The sequence below is a fragment of the Solenopsis invicta genome, chromosome 1 (assembly GCF_016802725.1).
Source record: "Solenopsis invicta isolate M01_SB chromosome 1, UNIL_Sinv_3.0, whole genome shotgun sequence".
Taxonomy (NCBI): Eukaryota; Metazoa; Arthropoda; class Insecta; order Hymenoptera; family Formicidae; genus Solenopsis; species Solenopsis invicta.
This window is the reverse complement of record NC_052664.1, coordinates 17,631,488-17,648,540: the sequence shown is the minus strand read 5'-3', so window position 1 is coordinate 17,648,540 and position 17,053 is coordinate 17,631,488. Positions and strand designations below refer to the sequence as shown.

Genomic DNA, 17,053 nt, shown 5'->3' with positions numbered 1-17,053 from the left:
GCGACGCCGTCTGGGAAGTTACCGTCCCGCCAGACGACGAATCTCAAGTGCCAGAAAATCGCGCGCGGCGTAACAAAATCTTTCGACCGGTTGATCGTGGAGGTTATTACACACACAAATACACACACACACACACACACACACACACACAATACGCAACACGCGCGTCATCGGACGATTATTATGTTCGCGTTCTCACACACTGATAAACATACCAATTGAGACCGAAAACAAATAGACACGGATTGAAAAATATGATCGATCGACGGGTTAACGCCCGAGCATCGAGCTTCGGTCGAACGGCACGATATTTTATTTGGCATTCACGATAACGCGCGAATAACATATTACACACAAGCTCCAGCAAAATGTGATACGATCGCGACCGATCAGGAGCAACGAAGATTGCGAGGAATCGAGTAACGTCACACGAGCACGAGACAGTAATGAGACGCGAGCGACAAGCTCGAAACACTTCACGAATGAGATACGATATGTCTACGATCCTGGCACACACGCTGCTACTACACTCGACACACCCGATGTTGTATCCGCACAGAACTTCAACACGAGGAACACGAAAGAAGCACCAGAAATCACGGAGCATCCGCCAGTCGCCTGTATGTATAGGCGGGTAGAGAACAAAACAAAATGGCGGTGGCAGCGACACGACGACCGTCGGCGGTGCTGCGCAGTCACTACGCCATCTACGAACGTTGCCGAGCGGCGGCGGACGTGATCGAGTGCCGGGGCGACCGCCTGAGGCGCTCGAGAGTTTCCGCCGCCGCTCGGCAACGTTCGTAGATGGCGTAGTGACTGCGCCGCGCACGCTACCTACGAACGTTGCCGAGCGGCGGCGGACACTCCCGAGCGCCTCAGGCGGCCGTCCCGGCACCCGGCATTCGATCACGTCCGCCGCCGCTCGGCAACGTTCGTAGATAGCGTAGTGACTGCGCAGCACCGACGATGGTCGTCGTGTCGCTGCCACCGCCATTTTGTTTTGTTCTCTACCCGCCTATACATACAGGCGACTGGCGGATGCTCCGTGATTTCTGGTGCTTCTTTCGTGTTCCTCGTGTTGAAGTTCTGTGCGGATACAACATCGGGTGTGTCGAGTGTAGTAGCAGCGTGTGTGCCAGGATCGTAGACATATCGTATCTCATTCGTGAAGTGTTTCGAGCTTGTCGCTCGCGTCTCATTACTGTCTCGTGCTCGTGTAACGTTACTCGATTCTCCGCTTGCCTCGCAATCTTCGTTGCTCCTGATCGGTCGCGATCGTATCACATTTCCTGGAGCTTGCGTGTAATATGTTATTCGCGCGTTATCGTGAATGCCAAATAAAATATCGTGCCGTTCGACCGAAGCACGATGCTCGGGCGTTAACCCGTCGATCGATCACATTTTTCAATCCGTGTCTATTTGTTTTCGGTCTCAATTCGTATGTTTATCAGTGTGTGAGAACGCGAACATAATAATCGTCCGATGACGCGTGTGTTGCGTATTGTGTGTGTGTGTGTGTTAATAATCTCCACGACCAACCGGTCGCAAGATTATGTTACGCCGCGCGCGATTCCCTGGCGCTTGAAATTTGTCGTCTGCCGGGACGGTAACTTCCCAGACGGCGTCGCGGTATCGGAAGTGGTGAACAATATATCGTGCGGTCATCGTCAATGTTCAATTCGAGAACGACAAAAAGAGACATCATCGGCGAAAGACGGTCTCCGTGGAGTAATTCGGTACGTATGTGCATTATTTTATTAATTGATATGCGTACTCACTATGAAAGGTGAGATATTGAACGGGCAAGGGCAGAAAGGTGAGAACGAATCTGTAACTATTAACTAGTGATGAAATGAAGAACTTGTTGCAATTGCAATACCTATAGCTCGCTCAATTCATAATCATGGACGTTAAAGGTCTTAGTGATATTTGCTTTTCCTGAAATCTTAGTAAAGTGACATGTAATATTAATTAGGATGATTGTACACTTACAATACTGTTTATTGGAGTAAAATTAAGTTGCATGATGCTTCCTAGAATAGGTACCACATGACAAGTCCTGTATAAAAACAGATATTAAAATTTTATAAAACTGTATAACACTTTGTATGTAAATTTCCATATATACTTTAATAAACAATATTGTAAGCGTACAATTATTCTAATTAATATTACATGTCATTTTCTTAAAGTTTCAGGAAAAGTGAATTTCACTGAGACCCTTAAGGTCTATGATTATGAATTGAGCAAGCTACAGGTGTTACAATTGCAATATGTTTTTTATTTTATTACTAGTTAACAGTTTCAGATTTGTGCCCTCACTTTCCTGCCCTCGCTCGTTCAATATATCACTTTTTACAGTTAGAATAATGTTGGCTTTTGCACATCTGACCTGAAATAATTACATTCTGGGCTCTAGCTTTAACATTACATATTGTCTGTCAGTATGAGAATTTGAAACTGTTGACTGGTGATAAAATGAAGAGTTTATTGCAATTGAAATGCCTGTTGCTTGCTTAATCCAAACAGCAGCAATATTATTTACTGTGGATGCTACTATAATGTGAATTATATTTATTTGTGTTTTACAGGTCGACGTTGAAAACTTGACTGCTGCGCATCATGTGTCGGTGAGTGACAAATTTTATTTTAATCTAGTAATGAATCTCTGTTAAATATATTGATAGAGATCCATTGCTCCAGATATTGATAGAGATCCATTGATAGATATTTATTTAAAATGGATGCGCTATGCTAGATTAATATCAATATTTATTTTGGAAAGTGTTTCTATCTAGTAATTTATTGATATGCAAATATACTTTACTACGTAATATAAAACTTGATATTAATCTGTCAGCATGTATTTTGATAAATGTTACTGGATAACCTAGAGTTTCTCTGACTAGCTAATTTGATGTCTTTTAATGAGTATTAGAGTTCTAGATATAAAAAACTTTTTTGATTAAGACAGAAAAAAGATAAAAAATGTAAGTCAGATCCGAATAGTTCTGAATATCATGTATTATTCCTTTTGACGAGTTCTAGAGTTCTCTATATATTTTAGAACAAGTTTTGTCCGAAAATGTAAAACGAAAATCGGGATTAAATTCTCAAAAGTGATATAATAAAATAAATAGTTGAAAGTTCAAAAACATTAGTTTTACGTAATTTTCTTATTAAGATTTTTGATAGTGTTTTGCTGCGGCTATTTGGAACACTCAACAGGTCTTCCAGAACTCAGAAAAAATTTTTTCATACTTCAAAGCTACAAGGTCGACGTCGTGAAAAATTTTTTTCTAGGACTTCTGTTGAGTGGTCTGAATAGCTGCCGCGCAATTCTATCAAAAATTTTAAAAAGAAAATTATGTACAACTGATATTTTTGAAGTTTTGATTAATTTTTTTATATTGTTTTTGAGAATTCAATTCTGATTTTTTTTAACTTTTTGTGTAAAACTATTTCTAAAATGTATCGAGCACTCTAGAACTTGTTGAAAGGAATCGTATATGCTATTCGGAATTATTTGAATTTGACATACATTTTTTTATTTTTTTTTCTTGATCAAAAAAGTTTTTTTTATATCGAGAACTTTAGTACTCGTTAAAAGACGTCATATTAGCTATTTAGAATTATTTGGTATTGGGTGTGTAGTTAGCACTTCCATTTTTCAAAATTTATTTTCTTTGTTATAACAGGTAGAATTATTTGTAAAAATGTCAAGAATTCTTTTTTTTTTATGAACAATTTCAAACTCTTAACAGAACTACGATTTTGCACTACAAGGGTGCTAACTTCACACCTCCATTTTTCCAAAATGTATTAAAACTTATTGCTATTATACTGCTGCATATAAGGATTACATTTAAAGCAATACAACTCTACGACATTTATTTTACTCATAAAATTCTAAAATTATAGCATAAACTAATTTAGCAGATCTAGTGGCAGATTGATAACAGATACTGCTTGATTTCTGCTGCCACTTTGTATCGAATTGTTTGCATTTTGTTTTATGTTATGTTAGTTTTAAAGATACAGTAATACATTTTTAAATGTATTAAAAGGATTTTTTTTGGCCTTGTCACATTCATTCTTAAACCTACTGTTTCAGACTTGTTATATAGTGTCTTATATATAGCAATATGTAACAAATGGAATATTATGGGACAATAGTTATTACGTAATTGTTTAAAAAATTAGGTGATTGGATAAATGTGGTCCTAAAAAGCTTTTTTTTTATATTATTTAAATATAATTGCTGAATGAGGTGTTTGTTGCGTTGTTATTTCTTAAAAAATGTGTTTTTATTTCTTTTTGAAGAATCAATAAAAATTTAACATATTATGTATAAATAAATTTTAAGATATACATAATAATTCTATAATTTTATTTAAAAAAATGAGATAATATCTTAGAATGACAAGAGATCTTAGAATGACAAGAACTTTTAAAAGTTGAAATTTTTAGTGCTTATGGGGTACCCCGGTTTCCCTTACATTTAAATCTTTGATTTAAATAGATTCTATATAATATATATTTTACTTTATATGCTAATTTGAATTAAATTATGAATAATACACAAATTATAAAAATGTGTTATGGTGTGTGTGAAGCTGGCGTATCATTTCGTGGAAACTCACGAAATGTTGAGAGTTTTGGCTTTATTTACAATAGTTCTATAGTTCCTGATAGATAAAACAAATAGTTCTGGCCTTTAAAGCGAAAAAAACGTATAGGACAAAGTGAGATGCCAGGTTCACGCAGCGTCTCAGTTTGTCCTGCGTCATTTTCCAGACCCAATTCTTGTAGGATTTTAAAAGATCTATAGTTCTAGATGAGTTCTAGAAAGAGTTCTAGCGTTTAACATAGTTTATTTAATAAAAAAAAAAAATTTATTAGAAAATATTTATCTCATAATATTACATAATAGAGTTCCGTGTACAAAAAAAATATTTCTCCTCCAGTTCTGAATGTATCTAAACGCCTTTCGAAGAGTTCCGGTCGATTGCATAATTTATTAATTAATAATAAATTGTTAACTCTCGCGAAACACGTATTTTGTCATATATGGGTGAGACGCTGGTCTTTATTCGAGAGTTCTGTGTACCAAAAAATATTTTTCCAATAGTTCTTAACGTAACAAAGCGCCTTCCGAAGAGTTCCGGTCGATTCCGTTATTTAATATTTAATAAAAAATTATTAACTCCCGCCAAACACGTATTTTGTCATATATGGGTGAGACGCTGGTCTTTATTCGAGAGTTCTGTGTATCAAAAAATATTTTTCCAATAGTTCTTAACGTAAGAAAGCGCCTTCCAAAGAGTTCCGGTCGATTGCATAATTTATTAGTTAATAATAAATTGTTAACTCCCGCCAAACACGTATTTTGTCATTTATGGGTGAGACGCTGGTCTTTATTCGAGAGTTCTGTGTACCAAAAAATATTTTTCCAATAGTTCTTAACGTAACAAAGCGCCTTCCGAAGAGTTCCGGTCGATTGCATAATTTATTAGTTAATAATAAATTGTTAACTCCCGCCAAATACGTATTTTGTCATATATGGGTGAGATGCTGCAGCGTCAAATAATAAACTATGTATGGTAAATTATGTATGGCAAAATACGTGTTTGGCGGGAGTTAATAATTTTTTATTAAATATTAAATAACGGAATCGACCGGAACTCTTCGGAAGGCGCTTTGTTACGTTAAGAACTATTGGAAAAATATTTTTTGGTACACAGAACTCTCGAATAAAGACCAGCGTCTCACCCATATATGACAAAATACGTGTTTCGCGAGAGTTAACAATTTATTATTAATTAATAAATTATGCAATCGACCGGAACTCTTCGAAAGGCGTTTAGATACATTCAGAACTGGAGGAGAAATATTTTTTTTGTACACGGAACTCTATTATGTAATATTATGAGATAAATATTTTCTAATAAATTTTTTTTTTTTATTAAATAAACTATGTTAAACGCTAGAACTCTTTCTAGAACTCATCTGGAACTATAGATCTTTTAAAATTCTACAAGAATTGGGTCTGGAAAATGACGCAGGACAAACTGAGACGCTGCGTGAACCTGGCGTCTCACTTTGTCCTATACGTTTTTTTCTCTTTAAAGACCAGAACTATTTGTTTTATCTATCAGGAACTATAGAACTATTGTAAATAAAGCCAGAACTCTCAACATTTCGTGAGTTTCCACGAAATGATACGCCAGCGTCACACACACTTAATTGTTTTCTTTGTTTCGCTATAATCGCTGTGTTGAATAACAATTCATATGGATGTTTCTTTTATGATCAAAGTAATTTCATCGTAAAACATGTTATTACATTACAAGCCATTGTCATGTAAATTTTGACAATTTTTTAAATTTAACCTTCACCATTATGTAGGTCTATTCAGATTGTTTGAGACATATGTAAGCTCGTTCACGTAAAGTTATTCCGATGGGCTAATTACTAATAATTAATAAGTATCTATATTCCTCAACCTGAGAAACTATAAAGAATTTGTTACAAAAAATATTATCTTTAGATGGGATATCATTATTAATAAGTTTTGAATAAATAAAAGTTGCATTGTTCGGATATTAAATAACATATTTAAAAATTTGTTAATACACAATTTATACTTTCGGAGAAAATGAATTTTTAATATACCCCCCAAAATCATAATTGTGGGACAATATGGTAGATGCTTTAAGAATTTTATATGATTTTTTCTAATTTATTAATATCTATTGTCATAAAATATAAAATATATTTAGTTAAACTTTATTAAAATACATGGTTATAGAAATGTATATATATATATAGTAATTCTTAGAAATACCATATTATTTCACGATTTTTACCAAGATTTTGAGAAGATAAGTTCTAAGAGAAAATTCTCTCTGTATTATAATCAATGATTTTGTGAATGGTTAGCTCATGAAAACTAATTTGTGGAACCTGCTGAATGGTCATTTCCCAAATTAAACGACGAAGTGACGATAAAATATCGAAAACTAATAAAGCAAGTTTGTCTTCACCGTACGTTCGTCATACCAGTGTTCAGGCTTGCAAATTTAAAATCCATTACCGGATATTCGCCATTTATTAGGGTGTGTTATGACAGCGTGTAAATTCAAGTATAATACAATCCTCCCCGGAAGCACACGTTGGAATCTTTTTACACTGTAGCGTTAAGGGGTTAAACGACCGAACGTCGAAGGATAAAGTAGAAAAGTGGATCGTGCTTCGCTCGCATTCCGTAGAAATTGAGCTTGCGGAGAACGCCGACGGTTTTATTAGTTCATTCTAGTTTTTCTTTTCTACTATTTTTCACCAATTCCTTCTTTCCACGCGTTTGCCGTAATTTAGACCTATCGCGAATATAACTTCTCTCAGCTAATATCAATACAATACAGTATGCTTAACGAGTTAATATGAATATACTCGTAAATATATATTTTAGAGGACGAGCAAATGATGTAATCTCATTAATATATATTTAAAAAAAAAAAAAAAAACGAGCTTGAGTATTGACTTTTTGAGAAAAGCAACTTTGAAAATTTTATTTGTTGAGTTTTCAGAGAAACTTTATTAAGGCATATAAAAATATAATTTCTAAACTGATTGATTTAAAAACTGATTTCTCTCTCTCTCTCTCTCTTTAAAAAACGTTTAGTTAAAATAAAAACTAATTATATTACACAGTATTAGTAAGTGTATCTTTTATATTTTTGATAAGCTTTTCTTCTGATAATTTTTTTTATTGAGAAAAGAGTAATTAAATTTTGAAAATTGCCAACTTTCTCAACTAGTATTGTTCTATTACGTTGGATCGTGAAGTCTTCACTGGAAATGGGCGCGCTGTAATCCCGCTTCTTCTCGTCGCGTTTTTTTTTCTTTTCTTTTCAAAATGGAGCCTGATAACTTCAGAAGAGCGGCGAGCAAGTCCTCTCGTATCCAGCCGTGACTCAAACTCGCATAGGTACCGGGGCGCGTTTACTCGCTCCTTCATCCCCCTTTTCCTTCTCAGCGAACTTCTCGGCGAAGTGCCGAAGTAATATCGACGAATTAGCAGCGACCGGGCGTTAACCGATGATATCATCTCTTCGTACCCGTCGCCGACTTTTCATTGGCATCCGCGATATCTCGGAAGTCAATTTTGACTTTCTCCATTCTCTCGCGATAAGCGTCTGTCGTAAGTTCGATAGTCCGTCACGCGATAGTGAATTCCGTTCTGTGAGAGATGCAGTTTGCTGTCGGCAACTATAGGGACACCCGAGAAATACTGCTGTCTAATTTGACGCAATGCGAGAGTGTCTTACGATGGAATAAAATTTTTATTCTTTCGATCGCACGAATGTCATCGCGGAAACTTGAAATCCTCCGGAATACCGAATACGAAAGCAAAAACGAAGATTTATAACTTGGTTCATCACTTGAAGGTTGCCGCTCTTTTTTCCTCTTTTTCTGAAATCTTTTCTTTGTAAAGCGTTTTCTTTGTTACTACCTTTTTCTTTGTTGCTGCAATAAGTAATTCGTCTTATAATTAATAATTATGTAATTAATGAGCTAATAGCATGAATATATATAAAACAAAATATAAACAGAATTTCTGAATTTCTTAAAATTATTACGAAAGTTGGGGTACGTGTTAAGCTTTTATTTCTGTCAACCTCTGTAGATTATTTAATAGCATCCATTTTGTTTGTCGCGTACTATTGTGACTTATTACACATGTCAATATTATATATTAAGACTTATTACACGTTTGGTCGGGAATTTGAAGTACTTGATGCTGAAAACTAAATCCCCCGGACAATCGTTGATTCCATTCGATCACGTGAAAAAAATTCAATCAACCCGCAGCAACTCAATCAACTTTCACGGTAGGAAATAAAGGTATCAAATTGATCGGTATATTCCTCTTCCTACTGCCGGAGAGTAATGTATAGAAAAGCTCCGTTGGATTTAAAAAGCGCGAACTAGTACGGAAGTATTGAAGCGTATTTTACAGAAGGCCAATTTCGTAGAGAGTCGAGTACAAAGCGATACGGCGATGAAATTAGAGATAAAACTTTCAGTATTTCTTTACGGACAAACAGTAGGCAATGGTAGGAAATTAAAAGTTCTACGTGTACTGTCTGAAAATTGGCGTTGCTCTGCTTGAAATTTATCTTATTCTAATAACAAAGAAAAATTAATCAAGAACGAATATATTTTTTACTGTCGTTAATAAATTAAAACTGTTAGATATAAGCAATTTATTGATTAAAGCATTTGTGAAAATATTAAAAAAAATGTAATTTACGATAATTATAAATATCTGAACACTCTACCTGAATGCTCACACGGAAAGAATAGTTTTATTGCAAGATTTAAAAATTTAGCTGTGTACAGATCAGAAAATAATTTTATGTTGGGCCATCCAAATAATTATGTAGGACAAGCCTTATAATGTTGTTGCAAACGATTTTAATATTCTAGCAAACAAGTTAAACATCCGATATAATTTTTTAAATGGTTCAACATAATTATTTTCAGATCTGTATTTCAGCAAAATTCTTTTCGTGTACAATTTAGAAATTGTTCCTTGCTTTTCACAATTGTTTTTTTGATTACAACAAGTTGTATGATGCTAATTTTTTTTACGTAAGTTTTTGTCTGTAGATAATGGTATTAAGAAAATGGATCCGTTTTTGATTAACCTTTATTTGTGATTAACATAAGATAATTTTTAATGTTTCTTGTGAAAAATGGCGAATTGACTTTCGACACGGCGGGGACGATGGTAAGAACGATGTCTACAGAGCATGCGAGGTAGCAAAAAGGGCGAAAAAGCCGAGGCAGAATCCAATGGAAGCCGGAATAACGACGTCAGCTCGGTAGGAACTAGTTTCCAACTAGTTCGACCGGATTGCCAATTGGTCGTTAGTCGCTCTGGGAAAGAGTCAAAGGTCGGCTTTAGCGGGACGTATGTACGGACGCGTGTACCTGCGGCCGCTGAAGTGTGAAATCGGCGTAATTTAAGCAGTTTCGCGCGAGATGAAAGAGGGTTGGTTCTCACGGAGGAGGAAAAAGTGTAATTACGAAATTCCGTGAAATTAGCAGCTCATGCTTTAGAGATCCAACATCTGCAACTCACGAGAATGATACCGGACATGTGCGATGGATGCGTACAAAGTGTGCTTCGGATTGCATTTCTTTAAAATGTCACATACATTCTTTTGTAACGTTTAACCGTTAAAATACAAAATATAAATACTCATACATATATATTAAATATTTATATTTTTTAGATTGTTGATTACTAAGCATAGAGCATTAATTATTGCAATTAATTATAAATTAACTGATACATCTTTCTTTCTTAGTTGTTTTATTTTTATAAAACTTGAAATATTAATTATTACATATAAGTAAAATATGAGCAGTTTGTTTTAATGGTTATGTATAGGTAAATGAAAACACAACGTATTGTTTCGATAAGAAACATGTTATAATATTTATATGTCTAATTTAATATTATGTTTAATATTACGATTATCATGATATTAGAGTTGTGATTTACAAATCTAACTGTATTTTTATATACTTAAGTGTATATAATTCATAATTACTTTTTGTATATTTGCAGTGCAAATCTAAATGTAAATTTTTACACACTTGAATTTAAAATATGCGTTTTATTTTTGTACATGCCTTTCACACTCTTACAAATGCTTAAAAAGTGACACGTTTAAGTATAAAAATGGCAGACACTTTAAATAAAAATATTTGGATTTGGAGAATACTGAACACTAATGATGTTATTTTTATGTGTATGTGAAAAAATAATATTTATTATTAAAAAGAGGAGATGTGTAATTGTTTTATCGTCAATAAATGTCAACAGTCGTTTATTAATTTAATGACAACTTTGGAAACATTCTTTTTAATGGACTTTTAAATTAATATTTTAATGGTTTTCGTTACAAAAGAAATGTTTAATTTGGACAATAATGCTTGAAAAGCGAAATAGAAAGGAGAATATATATATGTACAGTATCCTTTTAAATAATAATCATGCAGATAATTTGATGCCTTTATTTATTTCTTTAAAGTTTTTAAAATATTTTTTGAGCTTTTCGTAAAAGCTCGACGTCGTTATTTAGAATTTGTAACGTAGTCAAAAGAAACGTGCAAAGCGTTTTTTATGCTCTTAATTATTTCAGACTAACATTTCTCCTCGTTTTCATAATATGACGAAGGATTGTATTCTCAAATGAGTCAGTTGCGTTTCCATCGCGTTAAAATGTGTACAACCATGTTTTACCCTCAACTGCATCTAATTAGCGCAACGAGATATGTTTGTAAGCAAAATATTATGTCCAACAGGTACCTGATAATAATGGTGCTTTGTTAGTAAATTTTACGTTTCTATTAAATGCTCGAAAATGTTACATATTTAAACAATGAAACTTAAATTTATTGCACATTTTTGAATAGTATTGTTTGTCTTTTATGAAATATACTCCTCGAATGTGCCAACTTTTCGAAATCCATTTTATCTTGAGTTTTAAAATTTCTGTCTCGTATTTGTGGGAAATGTAATAGACGTTGAATCGGATAAAAAAAAAGATGTTTCACGATTACGTTTGTGTTAGAAACGAATGCATTTTAAATGTTACGAACAAGATAAATGCGCTGTAAATCTTGCTCTCTCTGTGTCCACTAATCTTTCGTTAATTTGCACAATCGCAGAAATTTCCGTAGCCTGTTAACAAGGTGATAAAATGACAAAGGGATGCTGCACTCTTTCATTGACAACAAAAGACGTTAAGGGGCTTTATACATCCAGGACAAATGAAATTAAAATAAATTTGGGAGGTTTTTTCTTTTAAAAAAATTTTAATTAAAAATTATCGTTTACATCTATACTTTTATCTTCTGTTTTTTTATTACAAAATTTGTAATAAAAATTTAAAAAATTTTTATTTTAAAATTTTTTAAATTAAAAATATGGTATTGATGTCTGTGATGCAATTTTTCTAAAATAGTTTTTACGATAATCACTATATAACTTTATTATTGGAAATAAAAAAAATCTCAAAATATCTTAAAAAAATAAAGAAAATAAATTTTTAACATAGCGATTTAAAACTGATTTTTCTCAAAATAATAGTCGTCTAAATATAGATATGTGAATTTAAAAAAAAACTTACATTCTGAATTTATAAAAAAAAACAGTATATAACTTTTATAAAAAATTTTGCCAACTTAATACTTACATGAAAAATATCTGTGCAAAATTTGAGCATAATCAGTCAATTGAAAAATTAATTTTGAGTTACCATATATTAGTTATGGTTTTCCGAAACATTTTAAGAAAAACGTTTGTAAAGATATAAATAAAGTTATCATTGACATATTTTTTTGTATTTACATTAAATTGTCGATTTCTGGACTATATAATTTAAAGATTATACTATCAAATTAAAATATTTTTCAAAAGTTGATATTTTTGATCTACCTACGTGTATGTAGCCCTTTAAAAAAAGTCCGAGACACACTATTCAAAGGGTTTTTAATATCTGTCGACCGACAACTCATAACGGTCGATCTCCTTCTTGAGGCTGACCCGGATTTTATGTTGCTTTTTCTATTCATCGTGTCACCCTGCATTTCCATTCAAAATTGTACTTATATGAATACACGTGTATACCGCTCAGCTTGCGGAATAAAGTTTTCCATAAATATTAATTGAAGAGTTTTCTTCAAAAAGCAAGTAAATTTATTTTAAAAAAATCTTTATGATACCAAATCATTCTTTACCGGTAGCGTTACATTATAAACAATTTTGTTCTGGTAAGAATCGAATAGAAAACGAAAAATACAAATATAAATAGGTATTAAATATAAAATTTCTGATACGAACTGCGAACAAGTCTAAAGATTTTTTATTTTTTTTTAATGGATTTCTCTCCAGATATCAACGCTAAAGCCTAAAATGTTTTATTTGTATTATATGAAAAATTCCCAAATTATACAAAAAATTTTATTATTGAATACTAAGATCTGCATACTTATTCTTTAAGTGTATTGATACACTTCCCGATTATACTAGAGTTTAAAAAAATAGAAAAGGATATTTGTTCTGTTAAGTGCAACTTGTAAAATTTTGTAAAAAGTAAACAATTTATTGCTTTATATTTTAAATAATATTTTTTTTTATTAGCATTATTTAATTTTATAAAACAAGGTAAATGTAAAATATTATGGGGTAAATAGATGTAATAAATATAAAATTTTTGTATGAACTGAATAAGCCAAGAGATATTTTTTTATTTATTTATTTTTTAAACGAATCTTTAAAATATTAATTAAAGCCTAGAATTTTGTTGTTACATCTGTTATATAGCCGGAGAAAAATTATTATACATATACAAATGAATGATTGAAGATGAGAAGATTTTTGTTCTCTGAAAATTTAACTTTTCAAACTTGTTTTGTTTTTGTAGGAAACCCTTCAATTACATTACAAAATAAAACAATTTCCAAGTTCTAAATTTTGCATGTTAAAACGGAAGTGTAATTATCAGGGGATAGTTATATAATGCATACAGAATTTTCATATCTCTCTCATAAAATAAAAAATATCATTTCGGAAGTAGTTTCAATATTTAAAAATAAATAAAAACAATTATTGCACGAGTATTTTCTAGGTAAACATTTATGTATAGTATATCTATAAAAATCAAATTTACACATTGTTTCGATTCCAGTAAATTCCAATTTCAGAGTTTGATTTTTAATGTTGGATTGCTGACGAGCTATATACGTATTTGTATTAGCGATTTGCCGACATTTAATTCATACTTTTATTTTTGTTAATACATTGGTAAGCCAGCATGGAAACATCATAATACAATATCGGCACAAAGTGGAAAAGTAAAGTGGAAGGTAAAAGGGGAGCAAGGGGAGATTAATCGCTTCCAAAGCGGTGACGCGATTACGAGTAAATTGGATCTTTCCTTTCGTTCCGTTTATCTCGTCTCTTTTTTTTTTTAAAAGTCGAAGACAAGAAGGGGAAGAGGCCGCAAACTCAATTGAAGTGGCCATTAAACCGCCAAGAAGTAACTCGGACTCGGTTGTTTCGTCAGTTTCTGAACGTTCTTTATAAACGTTTCTGCGCAGGTCGACCAAGATATTAAAGATCGGCTGAAGGCAGATATTAGATACATGGACCACATATTAGAAAACGAATCAACAATATAAATGGTTTATTGTGTAGTGTAGCAATATCATTTCGTCGAAACAATATAATTATTTACATTGTTTCCACAAAACAATATTGATAGTTGCACTATTCTGGCTTCAAAATTAAAAAGTTTTGCAAATCTCGAGCCTCGAGATACAATAGGGCGCTCTCCGCGAACTAAGCTTGAGAGCAGTTTAGATGACAAAACTTTATTCTTCGGTTAATCTCAAGTGTACTTCATTTAAAGAGAATCGTAAGTTAAAACTTTTCGTTACTTTGTTGAGATAATTAATATTGAATACTAAAAACTTGCAAAAAAAGACGGGTAATCAAGCTTTTGTTAAGGAAAAGTCAACTTCAAATTAGTTGAAGAATCTCGCTACGTAGAAATTTTTCGTAAAGAATCTCCGATGTGCGCGTGCGAGTTTTATACTCGAGAGAATATTTTAAACTTACGTAGTACGAACAAACGTATAGCTACAACATTTAAAGAGAGATCGCGCATTCAATCTCCAACTTAGAATTTTGTCAATTTTGACCAAGAATTCTCGACGTAGAGATCTAGCTGTATGTAAATAGACGGTGAATATTTTTACGGGGACGCAAGTAGGACTGGAAAAGCATCGAACGTGCGGAATTTAGGAACGGGGTGAGCTTGTCGACCTCGGAGAGGAGTTTCACAATCCACAATTCACGTCGTAGTATTTACTGATCGAAAGAAAGGTGGAACAGGCTTGTTTAGTCTCGGGCTTGGGAATCCTGGGAGACATGTAAATAGGATGGAAACAGCGTGTCCCAGTTTGTTCAGCGTAATTCGGAAACGATTACGAAGCTTGAGATAAGGAAAGATATACATGAACACTTTCTCGTTCAATTTGTACGATTAGATTTGTCTCGTTGTGGAAAATTCGTCGGATTAAAATGTTCCCGTTTGGTTGCGGGGGACAGTCCTCAGAGATCCGGGCGAAATGGGGGATGCGCATATGCGGATGAAAAAAAGAGAATGAAAGAAAGGGAGACGAATGCTCGGTACGATTCCCGCGATCGGCCATCCGATACATTAATTCGAGACGCTAATATTGACGTGTGGATTACGTGCATAATGCACAGAATTTATGGAACACTCTTACTTCAGTTGAATTCCGCATTGTGATTTAAGCGCGATTCAGATAGAACATTTATACCGGAAATTTGAGTGAGAGGGATTGAATATAGTGCTATGAAAATTTCAAATTGTTCATCGTAAAATTACTTTCATATTTTAAAATTTTATGTCAAAACGCCATTATTATAAAATATTTAATTTTCCATCATCTTGTTCATTCATAGCAATTTAGAATTCGAAGTATGAATATTACAATCGATTTTTTTTTTTTTTTTTTTGTTAATGCATTATCAATATTATGGAATGATTTATTGTGTAAAATAAAGTTATATCAGCGACTGTCATTCCTGCCATTTCTCTGCTTAATTATTTTTAGTGAAAAGTTAATAAATATAGTTAATGTTGATCTAAGGCGCAAATATAATAAATTGGTGTAATTAGTATAATGTTTTTCGGTTATTATTTAAGAAGAATATTTTGGTCGAAGCATATTTGGATGCTTAATAATCTTTATATCAATTATCAGATATATTTTTTTTAGTTCTATAAACTATATGGCAAAATATTGGTTGGATTGAAAACGCACTTTGAAAAATAATACCTAAATTAATTTGATTGTTAAATTTAATAACGAAAAGAAGGTGCTGTAAGCATCTTAAAAAATTATAAAGAATTTAATGAAATTATTTAATTATGAAATATATTAGCAAATATTGCGTAGAAATAAATAACTAAATAACGGTGGATTAAAATATTTTCGGGCATTATTAAGTACCATAATTTTATGAAGTAAAAGATCTCTCTTTTTCTTTTTCCATTTTCCAAATATAAGTTTCACGCCGTTGTTTTTTTACTATTGCGTCCATTGATACACATCTTAGATTTGAGAATTTCGCTTTATGCAATATGCGAAATCGATAATACGATCAATCATATAATTGATAGAGCCTCTCAAGCTATTCAGCTTTCACGGGTTGATGTCGATTCTGTTTGCAGAGCACGGAAACGCGAGAGATAAATCAATTGCATCTTGTCCCGCGTCTCTCCATCCTCCTCCACCCTATAATATTTATTAACGATAAAGTGCAGAACGAGGAAAACTGGGTTAAGACCGAGTTGAATGTTTTACCGGGACGCCCAATTACCGTAAGAACGTCCCAAGGAAAAATCTAGCTCGCGGGGGAAATTGAATCTTTCGAAATACTTCCCAACATACCGTGCTGGGGCAATTTTTCATGCCGCCGCGGTAATATTTCGTCTCTCTTTTCTCAGATTCGCGTCGCGCGAGTAGATCGTTGCGAGCGGCGTGCTCTTACACACAGCAGCAAATCGTCACTGTAACGACGTCCGTCGCAACGCGCACATGTGTGTGTGTGTGTGTGTATATATATATGTGTGGTAGAGAATTAAATTTACAGAAGTGCAACTGAAATTTTTATTCCGTCGACGGCGACGAAAGAGTGCATTAAACCGCCAGCGGCTTTTGAAAGGATTCGCGCTCGCGCTCGGAAGAAAGATAGCGGTCCTCGGCGAACAGAAGGAAGCATCGATCGGAACTTCCAACCGCCGAAGCTGGCGAAGTTGGAGCAAGTACTATAAGCGCGATTATCGTAAACGGGGCCGCTGAAAGAGAGGAGGAACCGGAAGTGATCAACGTGTCGGCGGCGTTGGCCGACAACACGGAAACGACGCGTACGTTTTCA

General features: G+C 33.4%; 1 protein-coding gene across 2 annotated transcripts in view; it reads left to right on the top strand.

The window, feature by feature from the left end:
• Window positions 1–1,020: 1,020 nt before the first annotated feature.
• LOC105201221 (protein rhomboid) overlaps window positions 1,021–17,053 on the top strand; it is a 175,398-nt gene continuing 159,365 nt past the window's right edge. Inside the window, exons 1-2 of one of the 2 annotated variants that reach the window (XM_039456848.1) lie at window positions 1,021–1,736; window positions 2,592–2,630. The gene's annotated coding sequence lies outside the window, so the exon portion shown is untranslated. The remainder of the gene's footprint in view (window positions 1,737–2,591; window positions 2,631–17,053) is intronic. The other variant, XM_039456856.1, reaches the window with a different exon arrangement.